The 16,798-nt window shown below is 45.8% G+C and overlaps 1 protein-coding gene across 3 annotated transcripts in view; it reads left to right on the forward strand.

Annotated features, from left to right (window-relative positions):
* The first annotated feature begins 249 nt into the window (after positions 1 to 249).
* trim2a (tripartite motif containing 2a) overlaps positions 250 to 16,798 on the forward strand; it is a 175,935-nt gene continuing 159,386 nt past the window's right edge. Inside the window, exon 1 of one of the 3 annotated variants that reach the window (XM_039750271.1) lies at positions 250 to 406. The gene's annotated coding sequence lies outside the window, so the exon portion shown is untranslated. Of the gene's footprint in view, positions 407 to 671; positions 695 to 921; positions 1,035 to 16,798 lie in introns of those variants that run through there. The other 2 variants (XM_039750273.1, XM_039750272.1) reach the window with 2 other exon arrangements.

Genomic DNA, 16,798 nt, shown 5'->3' on the forward strand with positions numbered 1-16,798 from the left:
GCCGCCAGATCATTAGATAAAGATATTTGAAACGGGTATACTGAATTTTGCGGTGGTAGAAGAAAAAGCAAAAGCTGTGTGTGTGTAAACATGACATGATGACATGAATACGCAACAAATGAAGCATGACCGTCAGACCGAGATTAATACTGTGTCAGTATGAGTCTAATCATTTACATTTATGCAAATAAGCGTTGACTCCTCCTTCTCCTCCGTCACCCCCCTAACTCATTAGAAGGGACCCTTTGACGCGGCAGCGATGCAATGTGGCAGCTGCGCGCCTCACTCATGGGGCTCACGCTCGGCAGTGAGGTAACTGGGAATCGTCCAAGGAGCAAATCCAAAAAGAGGCAATCGCGAACAACAGCGAAGGAGGGAAGCCCATTCGGCAGGCACCATCCGACACGTAAGTACAGCGCTAATTAAGAGGACCGTGGAAGGAAAAGGAGGAGGGAAGGGCTGATCCTTAAATTAGCACAAAGATTGCCAACAACGCCTCCTGCTTAAGAAAAGTGAGGATTTGGATTGTCAAGGTGTCAAAAAATATTTTTCTCCCGAGTCATTGGTGGTCTTAAATTATAGAGTGAGAAAGGGAGAGGGAGAGGGGTGGACGGTTATAAATAAAGACTGACAGAGAGACACAGGGACAGAAAAGGGAAGGAAGGAGAGATGTGCTTTCAGAAGAGCGCCGCAGGTAAGAAGACTCGTTTATTTTCAACCAGCTCTTCGTCTTGCTTGATGATCTTCATAGGAAACAAACTATAAATAATACAGAAGAAGCGGTTTCTCGGAAGAGATGGGATGGGTGGAACAGATGTTTATATTCAGCCGCAGTGAGAGTAATAACGTGCCGGGAAGAGGGATCGCATACACTGGCCAGTGCGGTGAGGATGGCGTGGGCTGCACGGGAGTCCCGTGCCGCTGCGCGCCGATGGGCAGACTGAGAGAATTCATTATGCGCATCTCGAGCAGCTCGTCAGGGTGTGTGAGCGACGATCTGCAGGGCTGTCAGGAGATGAGGATATAGCGGCCAGGTGGGTGCTGGAAATAAAAGTCGTCTTGGCCGCGTTTTCATCTTTATTTTTTCGTTATGAATGTGTTGGGTTAACACGGATGGCTTCCCGATCGTCGTTTACTGATAAAAAAATCCTAAATGTAGTTTGAGGTCATGTCTTTGGGTGGTACCGGCGGTCCTACCGGGGCTGTGTTGGTGAAATTATTGCTGTTGTGTACGGAGCTCGCACATTCGTTCTATTATCGCAGTTGTCTGTTCGGTTTTTTTTGTCGGTTTTTTGTTTTTGGTTTAACACTCAGCTCACGAAATCAGGATGGATGTGCGCTGAACTCTGCGGTAGATGATGCCGGCCAAGGTGACCTGCACTTGAATTGGAGGTTTTGTCGCCTTTTGATTTTCAATAATGTCTCGCAAATATTCTAACCAGGATGAGAAGGCTTACATTTGTGTAAATACAGTTTGTGTGTGTGTGTGTGCATACACTGTTTGTGTGTATGTACATAGAGTGTGTGTGTATATGTGTAGTGTGTGTATTTGTATGCATTCAGAATGTGTATGCATGTTTACATACAGTATGTGTGTGTATTTATACAATGTGTGTGTGTGTGTGTGTGTGTGTGTGTGTACGTATATACAATTTGTATATATATTCAGACAGTGTGTATATATGCATGCATTCAGTGGATGTATGTATGAATACAGCGTTTGTATATGTATAGTGTGTGTGTATTTGTGTACATTCAGTATGTTTGTAAGTTTACATATAGTGTGTATGTGTATTTGTATGTGTGCATACAGTGTGTCTGTGTATATTTGTATAGATTGTGTGTGTGTGTGTAGATGCAATTTGTATATATATATCCATACAGTGTGTATTGTGTGTGTGTGCGTGTTTGTGTGTATGTGCAGTGTGTATTCAGTGGATGTTTGTGTGTGTGTGTGTATTTGTATGTGTGCATACAGTGTGTTTATGTGTATATTTGTATAGAGTGTGTGTGTGTGTGTAGATTTGTATATATACAATACAATACAATACCATTTATTTGTTGTATAGCCCAAAATCACACAGGAAATGCCGCAATGGGCTTTAACAGGCCCTGCCTCTTGACAGCCACCCAGCCTTGACTCTCTAAGAAGACAAGGAAACACTCCCAAAAAAAAACCCAGTAGGGAAAAATGGAAGAAACCTTGGGAAAGGCAGTTCAAAGAGAGACCCCTTTCCAGGTAGGTTGGGCGTGCAGTGGGTGTCAAAAGTAGGGGGTCAATACAATACAATACACAACAGAACAAAACCTTAATACAGCAAAAAAATAAAAATTTTAGAAGTACGGAGCAGAATTTAACAGTAGATGATATCACATAATAAGATTTGGATATTTTTAGAGTCCTGGAGACCTCATCCATCAAGCTGCCTCCCCATTTGGCCATTCCACGGCTGAAACGTTGCTCAGCCAGCCAATCCGATGAAAGGACCCCTCTTTCCCATGATTCCTGTGATCCTCCATCAGGGATGACTTTACCATAGGCAGGCAAACAACTTGTCAGGTGGGCTGTGGGCACCAATTGCCACATTTGAGTACCGAGAACAGAAACAGAATAGGTGAGGGTGAGTAACAAATTATAACTACCACATTACTTATGTTTTAGTGCTAATGACTGACAACAGAGATACAGCCTGTACAGTTAATCAGCAGCTCTAGTCAGGGTGTGCTAAACTGAAGTAGTGAGTCTTCAGCCTGGGACCGAGGGGGCATCTCTTATAGAAGCAGGCAGATCAGTCCAGAGTTTAGGGCCCTGTAACTAAAAGCTCGACCTCCCGCTGTTATTTTATTAATCCTTGGAATCCTAAGCAGGCCGGCATCTTGAGATCTTAATGTGCGCTCTGGTTTGTAAGTCATGATAACTTCAGACAAGTAAGCCGGACCTCGACCATTTAATGTTTTATATGTTAAAAGGAGGATTTTGAAATCTGCCCTAAACTTACTGGGAGTCAGTGTAAGGATTTAAGAACTGCAGTTATGTGTTCGTATTTTCTTGTTCTTGTAATAATTCCTGCAGCAAGAATATATATATATATATATATCTATATATATATATATATATATATATATATATATATATCTATATATATATATATATATATATATATATATATATATATATATATATCTATCTATATATATATATATATATATATAGATATCTATATATATATCTATATATATATATATATATATATATATATATATATATATATATGTTAAAAGGAGGATTTTGAAATCTGCCCTAAACTTACTGGGAGTCAGTGTAAGGATTTAAGAACTGCAGTTATGTGTTATATTTTCTTGTTCTTGTAATAATTCCTGCATATATATATATATATATATATATATATATATATATATATATATATATATATATATATATCTATCTATATATCTATATATATCTGTCTATATATCTATATATATCTATCTATATATCTATATATCTATCTATATATCTCTATATCTATATCTCTATATATCTCTATATATATATTCTATATATATATATATCTCCATACAGTGTGTATTGTGTGTGTATGTATGCATACAGTGTTTTTATATGTGTCTGTGTGTGTGTATATTTGTAAACTGTGTGTGTCTGTATATGCATACAGTTTGCATAGATGCGCCATACTTTTTTTTTCTTCTGTCAAGACGATGGAATAGCTTTGTAAAGATTAATAAATATTTTTGATATTATTATTATTTCACAAATCTCCTAAGTTTTTTCTGACTCTTGCAGTACCCTCTAAGGTTTGCTTTTATGGGTGCCTGCCCATGTTGTGAAGGCATTAAGCCCATGCATTCAGTGTTTCCCAGCCTTTATGGTCTCGACTCCAGAATTTAGCATTTTTAAGTTCATTGATGACCCGCCAGTAGCAATTTCTAACTGTCGCCTGTGGTGTACGGAGCAGGATCGGGTGTGAAATGAGCTCACTATGAACGGGACAAACATGTTCACTTGCAAGTGGGTCACCTAAGTGATCAGCACCGTTGCATGACAACAGCAGCCTGACTTACGACCCAACGTTTGAGAAACACCAGCTTAGGCGACCCATTCATGAACCAGCAGCAGCACGACATTAGTTGAGAAAAGGCGCCTTCAATGTTGCAGACCCGCCGTGTGAGTTTGTGCTACTCCATACTGGCAGTTACGATATGTGTACCAGTGACTCCCCCTAACCGACCCTTCAGAGCCATAATTACAATGACCCATACGCTTTGTGACCAACATACTGTATATTCAAATGGCTGGCTCAAAATGGAGCTGTCAGTTGGCACAGGACTGGAATGCATTCCATTTAGTTCTCCCAGAGGTCAAACTGTCCTGGTCACCATCTTCTCTAAACAGCAAATGAGTGTTGTAGTCGAGCACAGAGGCACTGAGTAAGAGTAAGTGCACTACAAATCAGAGCCACTCGTGTCAAGGGACGAATAACATGCTGAATGCTAAACCTGTCTGATCCCACATTATGTCTTTAAAAAGTGTGAATATGTCTTTTGCAACACCTTTCAGAAAAAGTGAGAAGTGTAATTAATGTTGAACCTGGATCACCGTTGTGGCAGAAACTGTTCCCTTAAATAGATATCTGTAAGTAATCACCTGTAAGAACCAGGCAGGAGGAAGCTTGTTCATGCATCCTTTTAATTCCTCTTCATGAGGAGGGACCACCATTCACCGCAGGCTGTTAAAGGTTTGGTGCCACAGAATGGACCCCGAGCAAAATTACAGTCCCATGTTTTCAAATAATTGAATTTACATAACAGTGCTGAATTCATTGCTTACACAATATCCGACATTTCCTCTGATTGGTTCACTAGCTAAAACGCTCACTGGACACTTTATTAGGTCCACATTGCTAGTGTCTGGTTGGACCCACTTTTGCCTTCAGAACTCTCATAATTGTTCATGGCGTAGATTCAACAAGGCGCTGGAAAACATTTCTCAGGGATTGTGGTCCATACTGAGATGATAGCATCAACACAGTTGCTGCAGATTTGTCGGCTGCACATCCATGATGAGAATCTCCTGCTCCACCACATCCCAAAAGAGCTCTACTGGATTGAGATCTGGTGACTGTGGAGGCCATTTGAGTCCAGTGAACCCATTGTGATGGTCAAGAAACCAGTTGAAGATGATTTGAGCTTTGTGACATGGCATGATATCCTGCTGGAAGGAGCCATCAGAAGATGGGGACACTGCGGTCATAAAGGGATGGACACGGTCAGCAACAATACCCAGGTAGGGTGTGGCATATAAATGATGCTCAGCTGGTACTAAGAGGCCCAAAGTGTGCCAAGAAAATATCCCCCACACCATTAAAGCACCAGCCTGAACTGTTAATGCAAAGGCAGGATGGATTCATGCTGTCATGTTGTTGACACCAAATTCTGACCCTACTATTCAAATCTCACACCAGCAGAAATCGAGACTCATCAGACCAGGCAACATTTTTCCAATCTTCTATTGTCCAGTTTTGGTGGGCTCATGTGAATTGTAGCCTCAGTTGCCTGTTCTTAGGCTGACAGGAGTGGCACCCAGGGTGGTTTCCTGCTGCTGTAGCCCACCTGCTTCAAGGTTTGACGTGTTGTGTGTTCAGAGATGCTCTTCTGCATACTTTGGTTATAACAAGTGCTTATTTGAGTTCCTGTTGCCTTTCTATCAGTTCAGACCAGTCTGTCCATTCTCCCCTGGCATCAACAAGGCATTTTTGCCAAGAGAACTGCCGCTCACTGGATATTTTTCCCTTTTTTTGGACCATCCTCTGCAAACCCTGGAGATTATTGTGTATGTGAAAATCTCAGTAGATCAGCAGTTTCTGAAATGCTCCAAGCAGCCCGTCTGGCACCAACAGTCATGCCACGTTCACAGTCACTTCAGTCCCCTTTCTTCCCCACTCTGATGCTCGGTTTGGACTTCAACAGGTCGTCTTGTTAATGCCTGCAGGCCCGAAATGCATTGAGCTGCTACCATGTGATTGGCTGATAAGATTTTTGTGTTAACAAGCAGTTGAACAGGTGTACCTAATAAAGTGGCCAGGGAGTGTATACCTCTTTATACACCAAAGTGAAAGTCATTCTGCTACATTCTTGGCCTTCTCAATATCTCTTAAGTTCAGCTCTTATCCTTTTACCATTAACTGCACCACAATAACATGCAGCCCAACTCCTTGAGCATTCCTAGTTCTCATCCTCTTTCTCTGTCTCAGTTTACCATTCGTTTGCTCAGAGGTTGATGTGCTTGTTCCTTCCTGAGCAGCTCTTCTTCTCTCCACCCTAGACGTTGCCACTTCTTCCACCCGACATCTTTTCAACGACTGGATTAAGTCAGTGTTTGTGTTGCAATAACTTCTTTCAGCTGCTCCCATTAGGGGTTGCCACAGCAGATCATCTTTTTGTATTGTTGTCCGAATTAATTTAGCAAAACTTTACACTGGATGCTCTTCCTGACGTAACCCTCCCCATTTATCCGGGCTTGGGACCTGCACTTCCACTGGTATGTGCACCCCTGTGGCTGTTGCCAGTAACCCTAACCCTAACCCTAACCCGAAGTAATTTCCCCATAGGATTGTATGTAAGTACAATTAATCGGTTCTGGACTGAACAAGCTGTATGTAAATATAGGGCTTTAAAGATTTTTAAGCACAAAAATAGTTAATTATACCATAGAATGCAAAGTGTAATAGTAAACTAAATTTTAAAAAATGAATAAAACTGAGAAAACCTTGAACAGAGAAAACTAACATTGCAGTCTCTTTAAAAACAAGCCTTCTTGGCCTTATGCGTCCTCTCTCTCTCTCTCTCTCTCTCTCTCTTCGCTCGCTGCACAGGGAGAGACTGAACACGTGCAGAAATCATCGGCGCATACAAACCGAAAGGGAAACTGGCTTGTTTGCCAGCCGAGCGTGTGGTCGTGAACAAATGCAAAAGTGTGGCGATTTTGGTCAGGACTTGTATGCCAGCGCTGGCGAGGTGACCTTAACTTTAGTCGGCCCCTACAGGGAAGGGCTTCCATGCCCTCAACCGCGTGGCCCCAACAGAACCAGGATAAAAATAAAAAGAAGAATAACCTTGCTCAAGCCCCAGCCGGGACCACAGTGCCCACCGCTATACGAGGACATTTCAGGTCAGTAGGTCAAACGGTTTGCACTACCGGTGATTTAAAATGTCCTGGACAGACAAACGGACCCACGGTAGTGTTGCATAGATAGATAGATAGATACCTTATTAATCCCAAGGGGAAATTCACATAATCCAGCAGCAGTATATTGATACAAAAAAACAATATAAAATTAAAGAGTAATAAAAATGCATGTAAAAACAGAAAATAACTTTGAATAATGTTACTGTTTAAGGGGTAGAATTCAAGAACTGCATAGTGTGGGGTCTCCTCAGTCTGTCAGTGGAGCAGGACGGTGACAGCAGTCTGTCACTGAAGCTGCTCCTCTGTCTGGCCCCACTGTTCCTGTTCAGTGGACACTGGATTCTCCTCCCGGCAGGAGCCTCTCAGTGCCCGTCGCTGCCACTTTCAGGAGGGCAGGTCCCTGACGACGCCGTCCCCAGCGCTCGCCGGGGCTTCCGTGCCTGTGGAAAAGGAAAAGAGGGCCAGAAGCACTGCCAGGACACTCACCCGAGTGCCCTGCCGGTCTCGCACGGCAGTGCTCCTGCCCCTTCCGACAGCCCCTGACTTGCCTGCTGAAGTCCTTCGTCGCAGGTTCCATGCCCGTCCCGTTGTGCGCGGCACGCTCTCGCAGGCGGCTCGCCCAGCGGCCCAGGGGATCTCCTCTGCCCGCTCAGAGGACGACCTTGCCTATCGGGGAAATCGGCACTCACCCCTCGATTCCCCTTTTTATTTTGGGACGCTATAACGGCTTGAGTCTGCCCATGGGAAAGGTACAGACCCTGTCCGGTTTGCGTCCCTATAGAGCGACGGGAGACTGTTGCAGGCTTGGGGTATCGGGCGCTAGGACCCAGGGCACTCATCAGCCCGTGTCCTGCTAACCCTTTACGCTTTCACTCCCCTCCCTTGCATACAGAATTCACCGACGCCTGCAGTGTCGGACAGCCCCTACTTGATACCGCTTCATTCGGATCACGGCCGAGTTCGGTGGGCTTTCCTTTATGCTGCGGAGTCGATTCCACTTACCGCCTCCGCGGTACCAGTCCGTCAAAGATTTCAGCGTCGCGCCTTTCTGACGTCACTGACGCCGCGCCGGCCGGCTCCTTCAGACTTAGCAGTCAGCCTGGATGGCACCTAGCACCTGCAACATTGACAAGCACAGAAAGTCAGTTGACGATTGACCTACCTGCTTGTCAGTCTTCGCCGCCTGCTTCCTGTGGGGCTCCTCCAGCCCAATCGGGTCTCTCCTTGGCACGAGATGGACGTTCCCTGGTCCCGCCTCTATACAATCATTGGCGGGCACACAAGACACCCGTCCCAATCCGCGTGCCCGTCTCAGGGAAGAATTTCCGGTCCGCGCCATCTTGGCTCCTCTCCTCCTGGTGCGGCGCCATTCCGGCTCTTCGGGTTGCAGCGCCTTCTCCATGGCGGATTCTTTCGCCGTCGGTGACCACAAAGCACCGCGGATCGGCGCGATTGTCCTCCGTTTGGACCCGGGCAGCTCCTGCCTGCTAAACACCAGTTCTGATGTGCCTCCGGGCCGACCGTCGCAAGCAGGGACCTTACGCCCCGGATTCCTTCTAACCGAGGCACCCGCCCGGCATGGACCTCAGACACGCCACGCCGTCCCGGACGCTTTCACCATAGGCATGACGATTCCGTGCAATCTGAAACCTTGGCCTAACAGTTGCAGCTCTAAACCAAGCCTTGCCTGCTGCCCAGCCATTCCATTCTCTATTTTGGTCCTCGCTTGGCACAGACAGAGGGCTACACGTGCATTGAAACCTGCCCCGAACAGACAGGCTGCACCAGCGTGGTGTCAACAAAACATTATTTATGCGACACATTTGTCAACCCACTTTAGTCAGGCCCCCAATGACCGTTTCTTTACTTTCACTTAATTTTTCTACTTAACTGCTCTGCTCCTCAGACGATCTTAACGACTTGCAAGCGTAGAGGAAGCGCCTTGCAGTAGAAGGATGGACCCAGTGCCCGCAATCCCTGCGACCCCCCTGGGTTGGAATTGCAAGTAGAATAAATCAAGCCCGATAGAATCACCTTGTGGAGTCGATCCCGAAAGATATATGGGCATCTGTAAGCGTGCGTACCAATTTCAGGTCAGTGGTCTACGGTTTGCAAGCTACCGGTGATTTAAAATCCTGGACAGACAAACGGACAGCCACGGTAGTGTATTATATAAGAAAAAGAAGATGGAATTCCTGCATAGATAGATAGATAGATACCTTATTAATCCCAAGGGGAAATTCACATAATCCAGCAGCAGTATATTGATACAAAAAAACAATATAAAATTAAAGAGTAATAAAAATGCATGTAAAAACAGAAAATAACTTTGAATAATGTTACTGTTTAAGGGGTAGAATTCAAGAACTGCATAGTGTGGGGTCTCCTCAGTCTGTCAGTGGAGCAGGACGGTGACAGCAGTCTGTCACTGAAGCTGCTCCTCTGTCTGAGATGATCCTGTTCAGTGGATGCAGTGGATTCTCCATGATTGACAGGAGCCTGCTCAGTGCCCGTCGCTCTGCCACGGATGTTAAACTGTCCAGCTCCATGCCTACAACAGAGCCTGCCTTCCTAACAAGTTTGTTCAGGTGTGAGGCGTACGTCACCACTATCAAGTCTGAGAGTTGCCATTTTCTTTCCTCATCCCCCAAACAGTAGAACATTCTCTCTCTTTGTTGCTCTCGCACCCTTCGTCTGGTTTCCTAATATGTTTGCTTCAAACTTTATGCTACTTCTACCATAAATGCTATATTTCATATGGACAATATAACCATATTTCCCCGAAATGTTTAAATTTTTAGACGTCAAAGGAACCAAAATGAAGAGGATCGTCAGTAATATAAAAGTGTTTTGACACATACACACTTATTATAGATGGTCATTTAAAATTCAACCGCATTGCCTGATATGAAGAGTGTGTGAAAGGTAAGCAAGCAACACCAAGTCCCAGTATTGCTATGGTCACCATGACCCGTTTACGGTAACGCATGTCCGAATCGAGTGGGCTATCGAAAGCAAAATCAGAAATTGTCATCATATTTGTCAAATGACGAGGCTCTGATTAGAACCATCCATCCATCCATTTGCTAACCCGCTGAATCCGAATACAGGGTCATGGGGGGTCTGCTGGAGTCAATCCCAGCCAACACGCGGATTCTTTCGCCGTGTGGTGACCACAAAGCACCCAGGATCGGCGTCGCGCATTGTCCTCCGTTTGGACCCGGCAGCTCCTGCCTGCTAAACACCAGTTCTGATGTGCCCTCCGGGCCGACCGTCGGCAAGCAGGGACCTTACGTCCCGGATTCCTTCTAACCGAGGCACCCGCCCGGCATGGACCTCAGACACGCCCGCCGTCCGGACGTCTTCATGGGCAGCAACCACACAGGAGACCGCTGTACCCTGCAACGTCCGCTGAAGTTTCGCCGCACCAGGTAGGCATCCGACCGCATTCCGTGGCAATCTGGGGAATTTCGCGTCTGGGGCCGTGAGCAGTTCGCACCCTCGAAACCTGTGCGGGGTTGCCTGCTGCTCCAGGCCATTCACAAAATTTTATTTTGGGGTCCCGTCTTGGCACAGACAGAGGGCCCCGTTAGCGCCATTGTGAACCTTGCCCCGGACACAGACAGGCAGACACGTTGATGTCACCCACAAACACAGGTTTATTTTCCATTGCTGCACCACAATTCGCCACCAACCCCAACTCCTTAGTCCAGGCCCCTCCAATGCCTTCTCTTTCTTTCACTTTCACTTTCTCTTTTCTTCTCTCCGCCTCCTTCCTCCTCCAGACGTTGCCACTCTTCCAACCGACTCTTGTCAGCGACTGGAGGGAGGCGCCCTTATAGGAACCGGATGGGCTCCAGCTGCTCCCGGCAATCTCCCGCGGACACACCCCGTGTGGCGGAAATGCCGCTGCGCACCCGAAGCCGTCCGGCGTCCCCTGTCGTCTTCCCCGGCACTTCCTGGTGTGGCGGAAGTGCGGCTCCCGGAATAAACAGGCACTGGGCGCCGCCTGGCGGTGGCCACGGTCCCTACAGGGCTGGGCTTCCAAGCCCTGTACCGAGGCCCCTGCATAACCAGGACGGACGCCCCACTCGGTCTGGAGGAGGCACTCGCCCTCCTCCGGTCCTCAAGCCCTGGCGGGCTCCTGCCCGACCGGCAACCGCGACGGGATAAACCGGCATCGGGCGCCGCCTGGCGGTGACCACGGCCCCTACAGGGAAGGGCTTCCATGCCTCAACCCGTGGCCCCAACAGAACCAGGACGGACGCCCCTCGCGCGTCTGGAGGAGGCACAAGCCCTCCTCACGTCCTCCTAGGCGTCCGGCGGGCTCCAGCCCCAGCCGGGACCACAACACCAAAGTGAAAGTCTCATTCTGCTACATTCTTGGCCTTCTCAATATCTCTTAAGTTCAGCTCTTATCCTTTTACCAGTAACGGCGTACTGCACGATAACATGCAGCGAATACACTTGACTTGAGCATTCCTAGTTCTCATCCTCTTTCTCTGTCTCTGTTTACCATTCGTTTGCTCAGAGGTTGATGTGCTTGTTCCTTCCTGAGCAGCTCTTCTTCTCTCCACCCTAGCGGCCCACTTCTTCTCCTCTTTCGTCGGCATCTTTTCACGTTAAAACTGATTAAGTCAGTGTTTGTGTTGCAATAACTTAGTACATTTTCTTCTTCTTTCAGCTGCTCCCATTAGGGATTGCCACAGCAGATCATCTTTTTGTATTGTTGTCCGCATATTAATTTAGCAAAACTTTACACTGGATGCCCTTCCTGACGTAACCCTCCCCATTTATCCGGGCTTGGGACCTGCACAAAGAAACGCACTGGTATGTGCACCCCCTGTGGCTGTTGCAATTACAGTGGAACCTAACCCTAACCCGAAGTAATTTCCCCATAGGATTGTATGTAAGTACAATTAATCTGTTCTGGACTGAACAAGCTGTATGTAAATATATATTTTTTAAAGATTTTTAAGCACAAAAATAGTTAATTATACCATAGAATGCAAAGTGTAATAGTAAACTAAATTTTAAAAAATGAATAACACTGAGAAAACCTTGAACAGAGAAAACTAACATTGCAGTCTCTTTAAAAACAAGCCTTCTTGGCCTTATGCGTCTCTCTCTCTCTCTCTCTCTCTCTCCTCTTGAGGGCAATCGTCTCCTATTCTCCGTCTGCATGTCCGCGATATTTTTGGATACGCTTATACAGCGAACTGCTACAGCGAAACAATGAAATCACAAGCGCACAAACGCGTAGATCCTCACGTTATGGGAAAACAAGGAAGACTGACTGAGCTGACGGGCTGGCAGCGTCAGCTTTGGTGAATCCCCGAGTCGAGGCGGATCGGGAAACGCGTCACGCATAACCACAGCCTGGCTCGTGGCTCGTTACGCGAGCCAATGCTCGTATTTAGATCAGAATTTTTCGCTCATACTTTCCTCTTATCTTGAATTTCTCGTATACAGAGGTGATCGTATCTAGAGGTTCCACTGTACTTGGAAGGAAAGTGAAGAGAAAAAAGTGAAACACTGAGAATAACTTGTCTGTTTTAGACTTCAAATCATTTGGGTGATATCCTTGGAAAGGAAAAAAACAAATCTAGGATATGAGAATGACCTGACATGAAAGAGTTAAAGCACTAACAGTCCATGAAATTAAATAATTGACGAGGATTGGTTTTTAATTAAGCAACTGGGTTGGAACAAAAACCTGCAACAACTGCGGCCCCCCAGGACTGAATCTGCCCACCCGTGTTATAAGAGATCTCACTTTTGTTATATTTTGTCACAAACTCCACAAAGAGTCATAACAAGGTTTGGGGCAGCCACCCGTATATTTGGTTTCCTGGCTGCAAATTGCAAATAAATGTGAGAAAATGGATGTGCACAAAACCGAGTCCAACATTCAACTGAGGGAATAGGGAAAAGGTGGAGGCTTTTAAAGGGGAAGACTGGAAGTGAAGTCAAAGGGGTCGGGCTCATAACGGTCTTCAGTAATAGGCTCGAGCCCAGACATGACATCACGGGGGCCGGCACCAACAAGGTCTTCCTTCATAGGCTCGGACCCGGAAGTGACGTCAACAGGGCCAGGAGGAATCTCCAGTGAATGGTCTGCAGGAAAGTAAGAAAAAGAGTCAGTGCACTCTGCCACATCCCGGTCGGAGCTGCCCTCACTCAAGCCCTTTGTGTCCCATGTGTGACAATTTCTTAAGTGGAAAAAATGCTGTCCTAGTAATCTGATTAATATGTGATTTAAAATTCAGGTCAGAGTCAATAATGACCCCTAAATTCTTTACCTCAGCCAGGCGCAAGGCTCTGTAGAGCAGGCAGGAGCTCCGTTCCATGGTCTGCCCTCCCCAAAATGAGACAACACTTGCTGGGAGCACCTCGGGTTTATAGTGAAAGGGGCGGAGCCAGTTTCCCTCAGTGGGCGTGATTTCAGAGCTGTGAGAGTGATCGCCTCAGCCACAGCGCCCCCTCGTGTCCTGGTGTGGTAGTGCTTACCTCCAATGAGTCCGTGACACCACATTTTACAGTTTTCAATAGTGAGTGATGGCTGTTTTTTTTCAGAAATAACATTTATTTTGAAAAATAAATGGAGAGATGCTTGTATTATACTTGATTAAATTTATAAATACAGTGGTGGGCAAAAGTAAGTTTCCAGTTGTTTGTATGGAAAAATACACGAAGGTTATGATTATTACAACAGCTTTGTTAACTGAATAGCTTTATTAACTTTAAGGAGACAACAAATACAAATAAATAAATGATACAAGAATAAACTGTGTGATTCATGTACTCACAACTGTTTGACAGTTTGACATCTGTGGCAGAGCGACGGACGCTGAGCAGGCTCCTGTCAATCATGGAGAATCCACCTGAACAGGATCATCTCCAGACAGAGGAGCAGCTTCAGCGACAGACTGCTGTCACCATCCTGCTCCACTGACAGACTGAGAAGACCCCACGCTATGCGACTCTTCAATTCCACCCCTTAAACGTTAACATTATACAAAGTTATTGTCTGTTTTAGCTGCATTTTTATCACTCTTTAATTACCGTATTTATGCGTGTACCACGTGCACATTTTTTCCCGAAAATTAGCATTAGAAAATCAGGTGCGTGTCATACACGAAGAAATGTAATTCTGTAATGTTTACTTCTTCTGCTTGGGCTCTCTCTCTCACTCTCTCGCTCGCTCACTTCCTCTCTCTCTCTCTCTCTCTCGCTCACTTCCTCTCCCACTCTCTCTCTCTCTCTCTCTCTCTCTAAACGCTTCCTATACAATCACAACGCGCGTCATACACGGGGCAAAACTTTTTTCGCAATTTTCTTTGTAAAAATTAGGGTGCGCGTCTTGCACGAGGGCGCGTGGTACACGAGTAAATACGGTAATATTGTTTTTTGTCCGTATGCTGCTGCTGGAGTATGTGAATTTCCCCTTGGGATTAATAAAGTATCTATCTATCTATAAACCTACTTTGGCCCACTGCTGTATTTGTAATTTCCTGTATTAAACAGTCAGATGGTGGCACTGACAAAAAGACCAGAGGCAGAGCCAGAAGTAGCAGAGTTGAAGATGCTGTGATTCTCACTCAGAGTATCAAGGGTAGACATGATTATTAATGAGTACATTAGAGAGACAACACGCAGGGGTATGACAGTTTGGTGACCAAGTGAGAGAGGCTGGGTTGAGATGGTGTGGGCACGGGCAGAGGAGAGATGAGGGTTACATCGTGAATAGTGTGTTGAGGATGGAACTGACAGGCAAGAGGAAAATAGGAAGAGGACATGAAGGCAGAAAATGATGTAAAAAGACAGGCAGAGATGATTCACAGTGGCGACTCCTAAATGGGAGCAGCCAGAAGAAGAAGTAGTAATGGTGACACAGATTTTATAACAAATGTGCTTTATCTTTATTGTAAATAATTAAAAAAGAAACCTTATTAAATTGTAAATTTCAATTTTTCAACTGATCTAGCATTTCTCACTTTTAAATTAACAATCAGGGTGGCACGGTGGCGTAGTGGTAGTGCTGCTGGCATGCAGTTAGGAGACCTGGGTCCACTTCCCAGGTCCTCCCTGTGTGGAGTTGGCATGTTCTCCCCGTGTCTGCGTGGGTTTCCTCCGGGTGCTCCGGTTTCCTCCCACAGTCCAAAGACATGCAGGTTAGGTGGATTGGCGATTCTAAATTGTCCCTAGTGTGTGCTTGGTGTGTGTGTGTCCTGCGGTGGGCTGGCGCCCTGCCCAGGATTGTTTCCTGCCTTGTGCCCTGTGTTGGCTGGGATTGGCTCCAGTGGACCCCCGTGACCCTGTGTTCGGATTCAGCGAGTTGGAAAATGGATGGATGGATGAAATTAACAATCTGTAAGTGGTTGCCTGCAAAATGGAGGTCGTGCAGTACTGTGTGTAAATGGAACACGCCATTTGCAGTTGACGAGACAAGGGGCATATTCATTGTACTGTTACTCGAAATGAATAATCGCAATATTGATATCAAAGACAATAACCGTCAGTTGTTAATTTTGTGCACCCTTTCACAAGTTATCATTAATATACAGATGCGTGTATCATGTCTCGCTCCGCACATTTTAATTTCACAAAAGCATACACGTTAACAGGAACCTCTGCGCCGCTCTCACCGCTTTTCCTAGGTACCCATTCTTCATTATGGTTAACTAGCTGTGTGTGGTCTTTGGGACAAAAAAACGACCCACAGATGTCCTAGCAGTTTTCCTCTATTTGTGAACTTGGAGAGGTGTCGGCTAACTCTTAAGAATGACCCAGTGCGGAGGACGTGGACCGAACTGTGCTTGCTGGCCCACTGGCTTTCCTAAGAAGACACTGGCGATATAATTTCTCAGCTTTATCGATGGCATATGAGTCCTATTAATCTTTGTCTCAAGACAATGCCTCCAGATAGACAATGTTTTTTAATGAAGCGTTGCCCCCTGTTGCTGAGATGTTTGACTTGCACGTGGTTGAGCCTTAGTGACTGCTGTCTTTCGATGTTGTGTCTCTTCATCTGTGTCATTAGCACAGCACTGTTTGCTACACACGGGTATTTCGTAGTGAAACGTGAGGTGTGTGCAAGCGCCATCTAGTGGTGGAGCGTGAGCAGACTACTCCACACACACACACACACACACACACACACACACACACACACAGGTCTTTTGTTTATATCTAATGATAACCCTGACTCCTAATAATGGACACACAAGTTCACTAGCTATATAAATGCGCCTTCCTGCCCGGTATCTTTACAGACGGCAGCCATCTCTTTAAACGCTTCTTAAGACTGCCGCTCATCTTGACGCACCTATCATGTTGCCATCTTTAGTTCTGAACGGCCATGTGACTCTCATCCTGCAGCACTGGCTGATGTGATTAATAAATGCTTGATCGTTTTATTTTCCATCGTGTAGTTCAGGTCTGATCGATTTTACAAGCTTGGAATATTGGCCTAAACAGACAAAAAGCATGGCTGGCAGACAGAAGTCCATTCATGAATTGCAGCTCGCGTTCTGTTCCCAGTGTAATCCCCCGTGTTGCTGCAGTTTGCTTTGACGTATGGCACATGAA

Source organism: Polypterus senegalus, chromosome 4, assembly GCF_016835505.1.
Source record: "Polypterus senegalus isolate Bchr_013 chromosome 4, ASM1683550v1, whole genome shotgun sequence".
NCBI lineage: Eukaryota > Metazoa > Chordata > Cladistia > Polypteriformes > Polypteridae > Polypterus > Polypterus senegalus.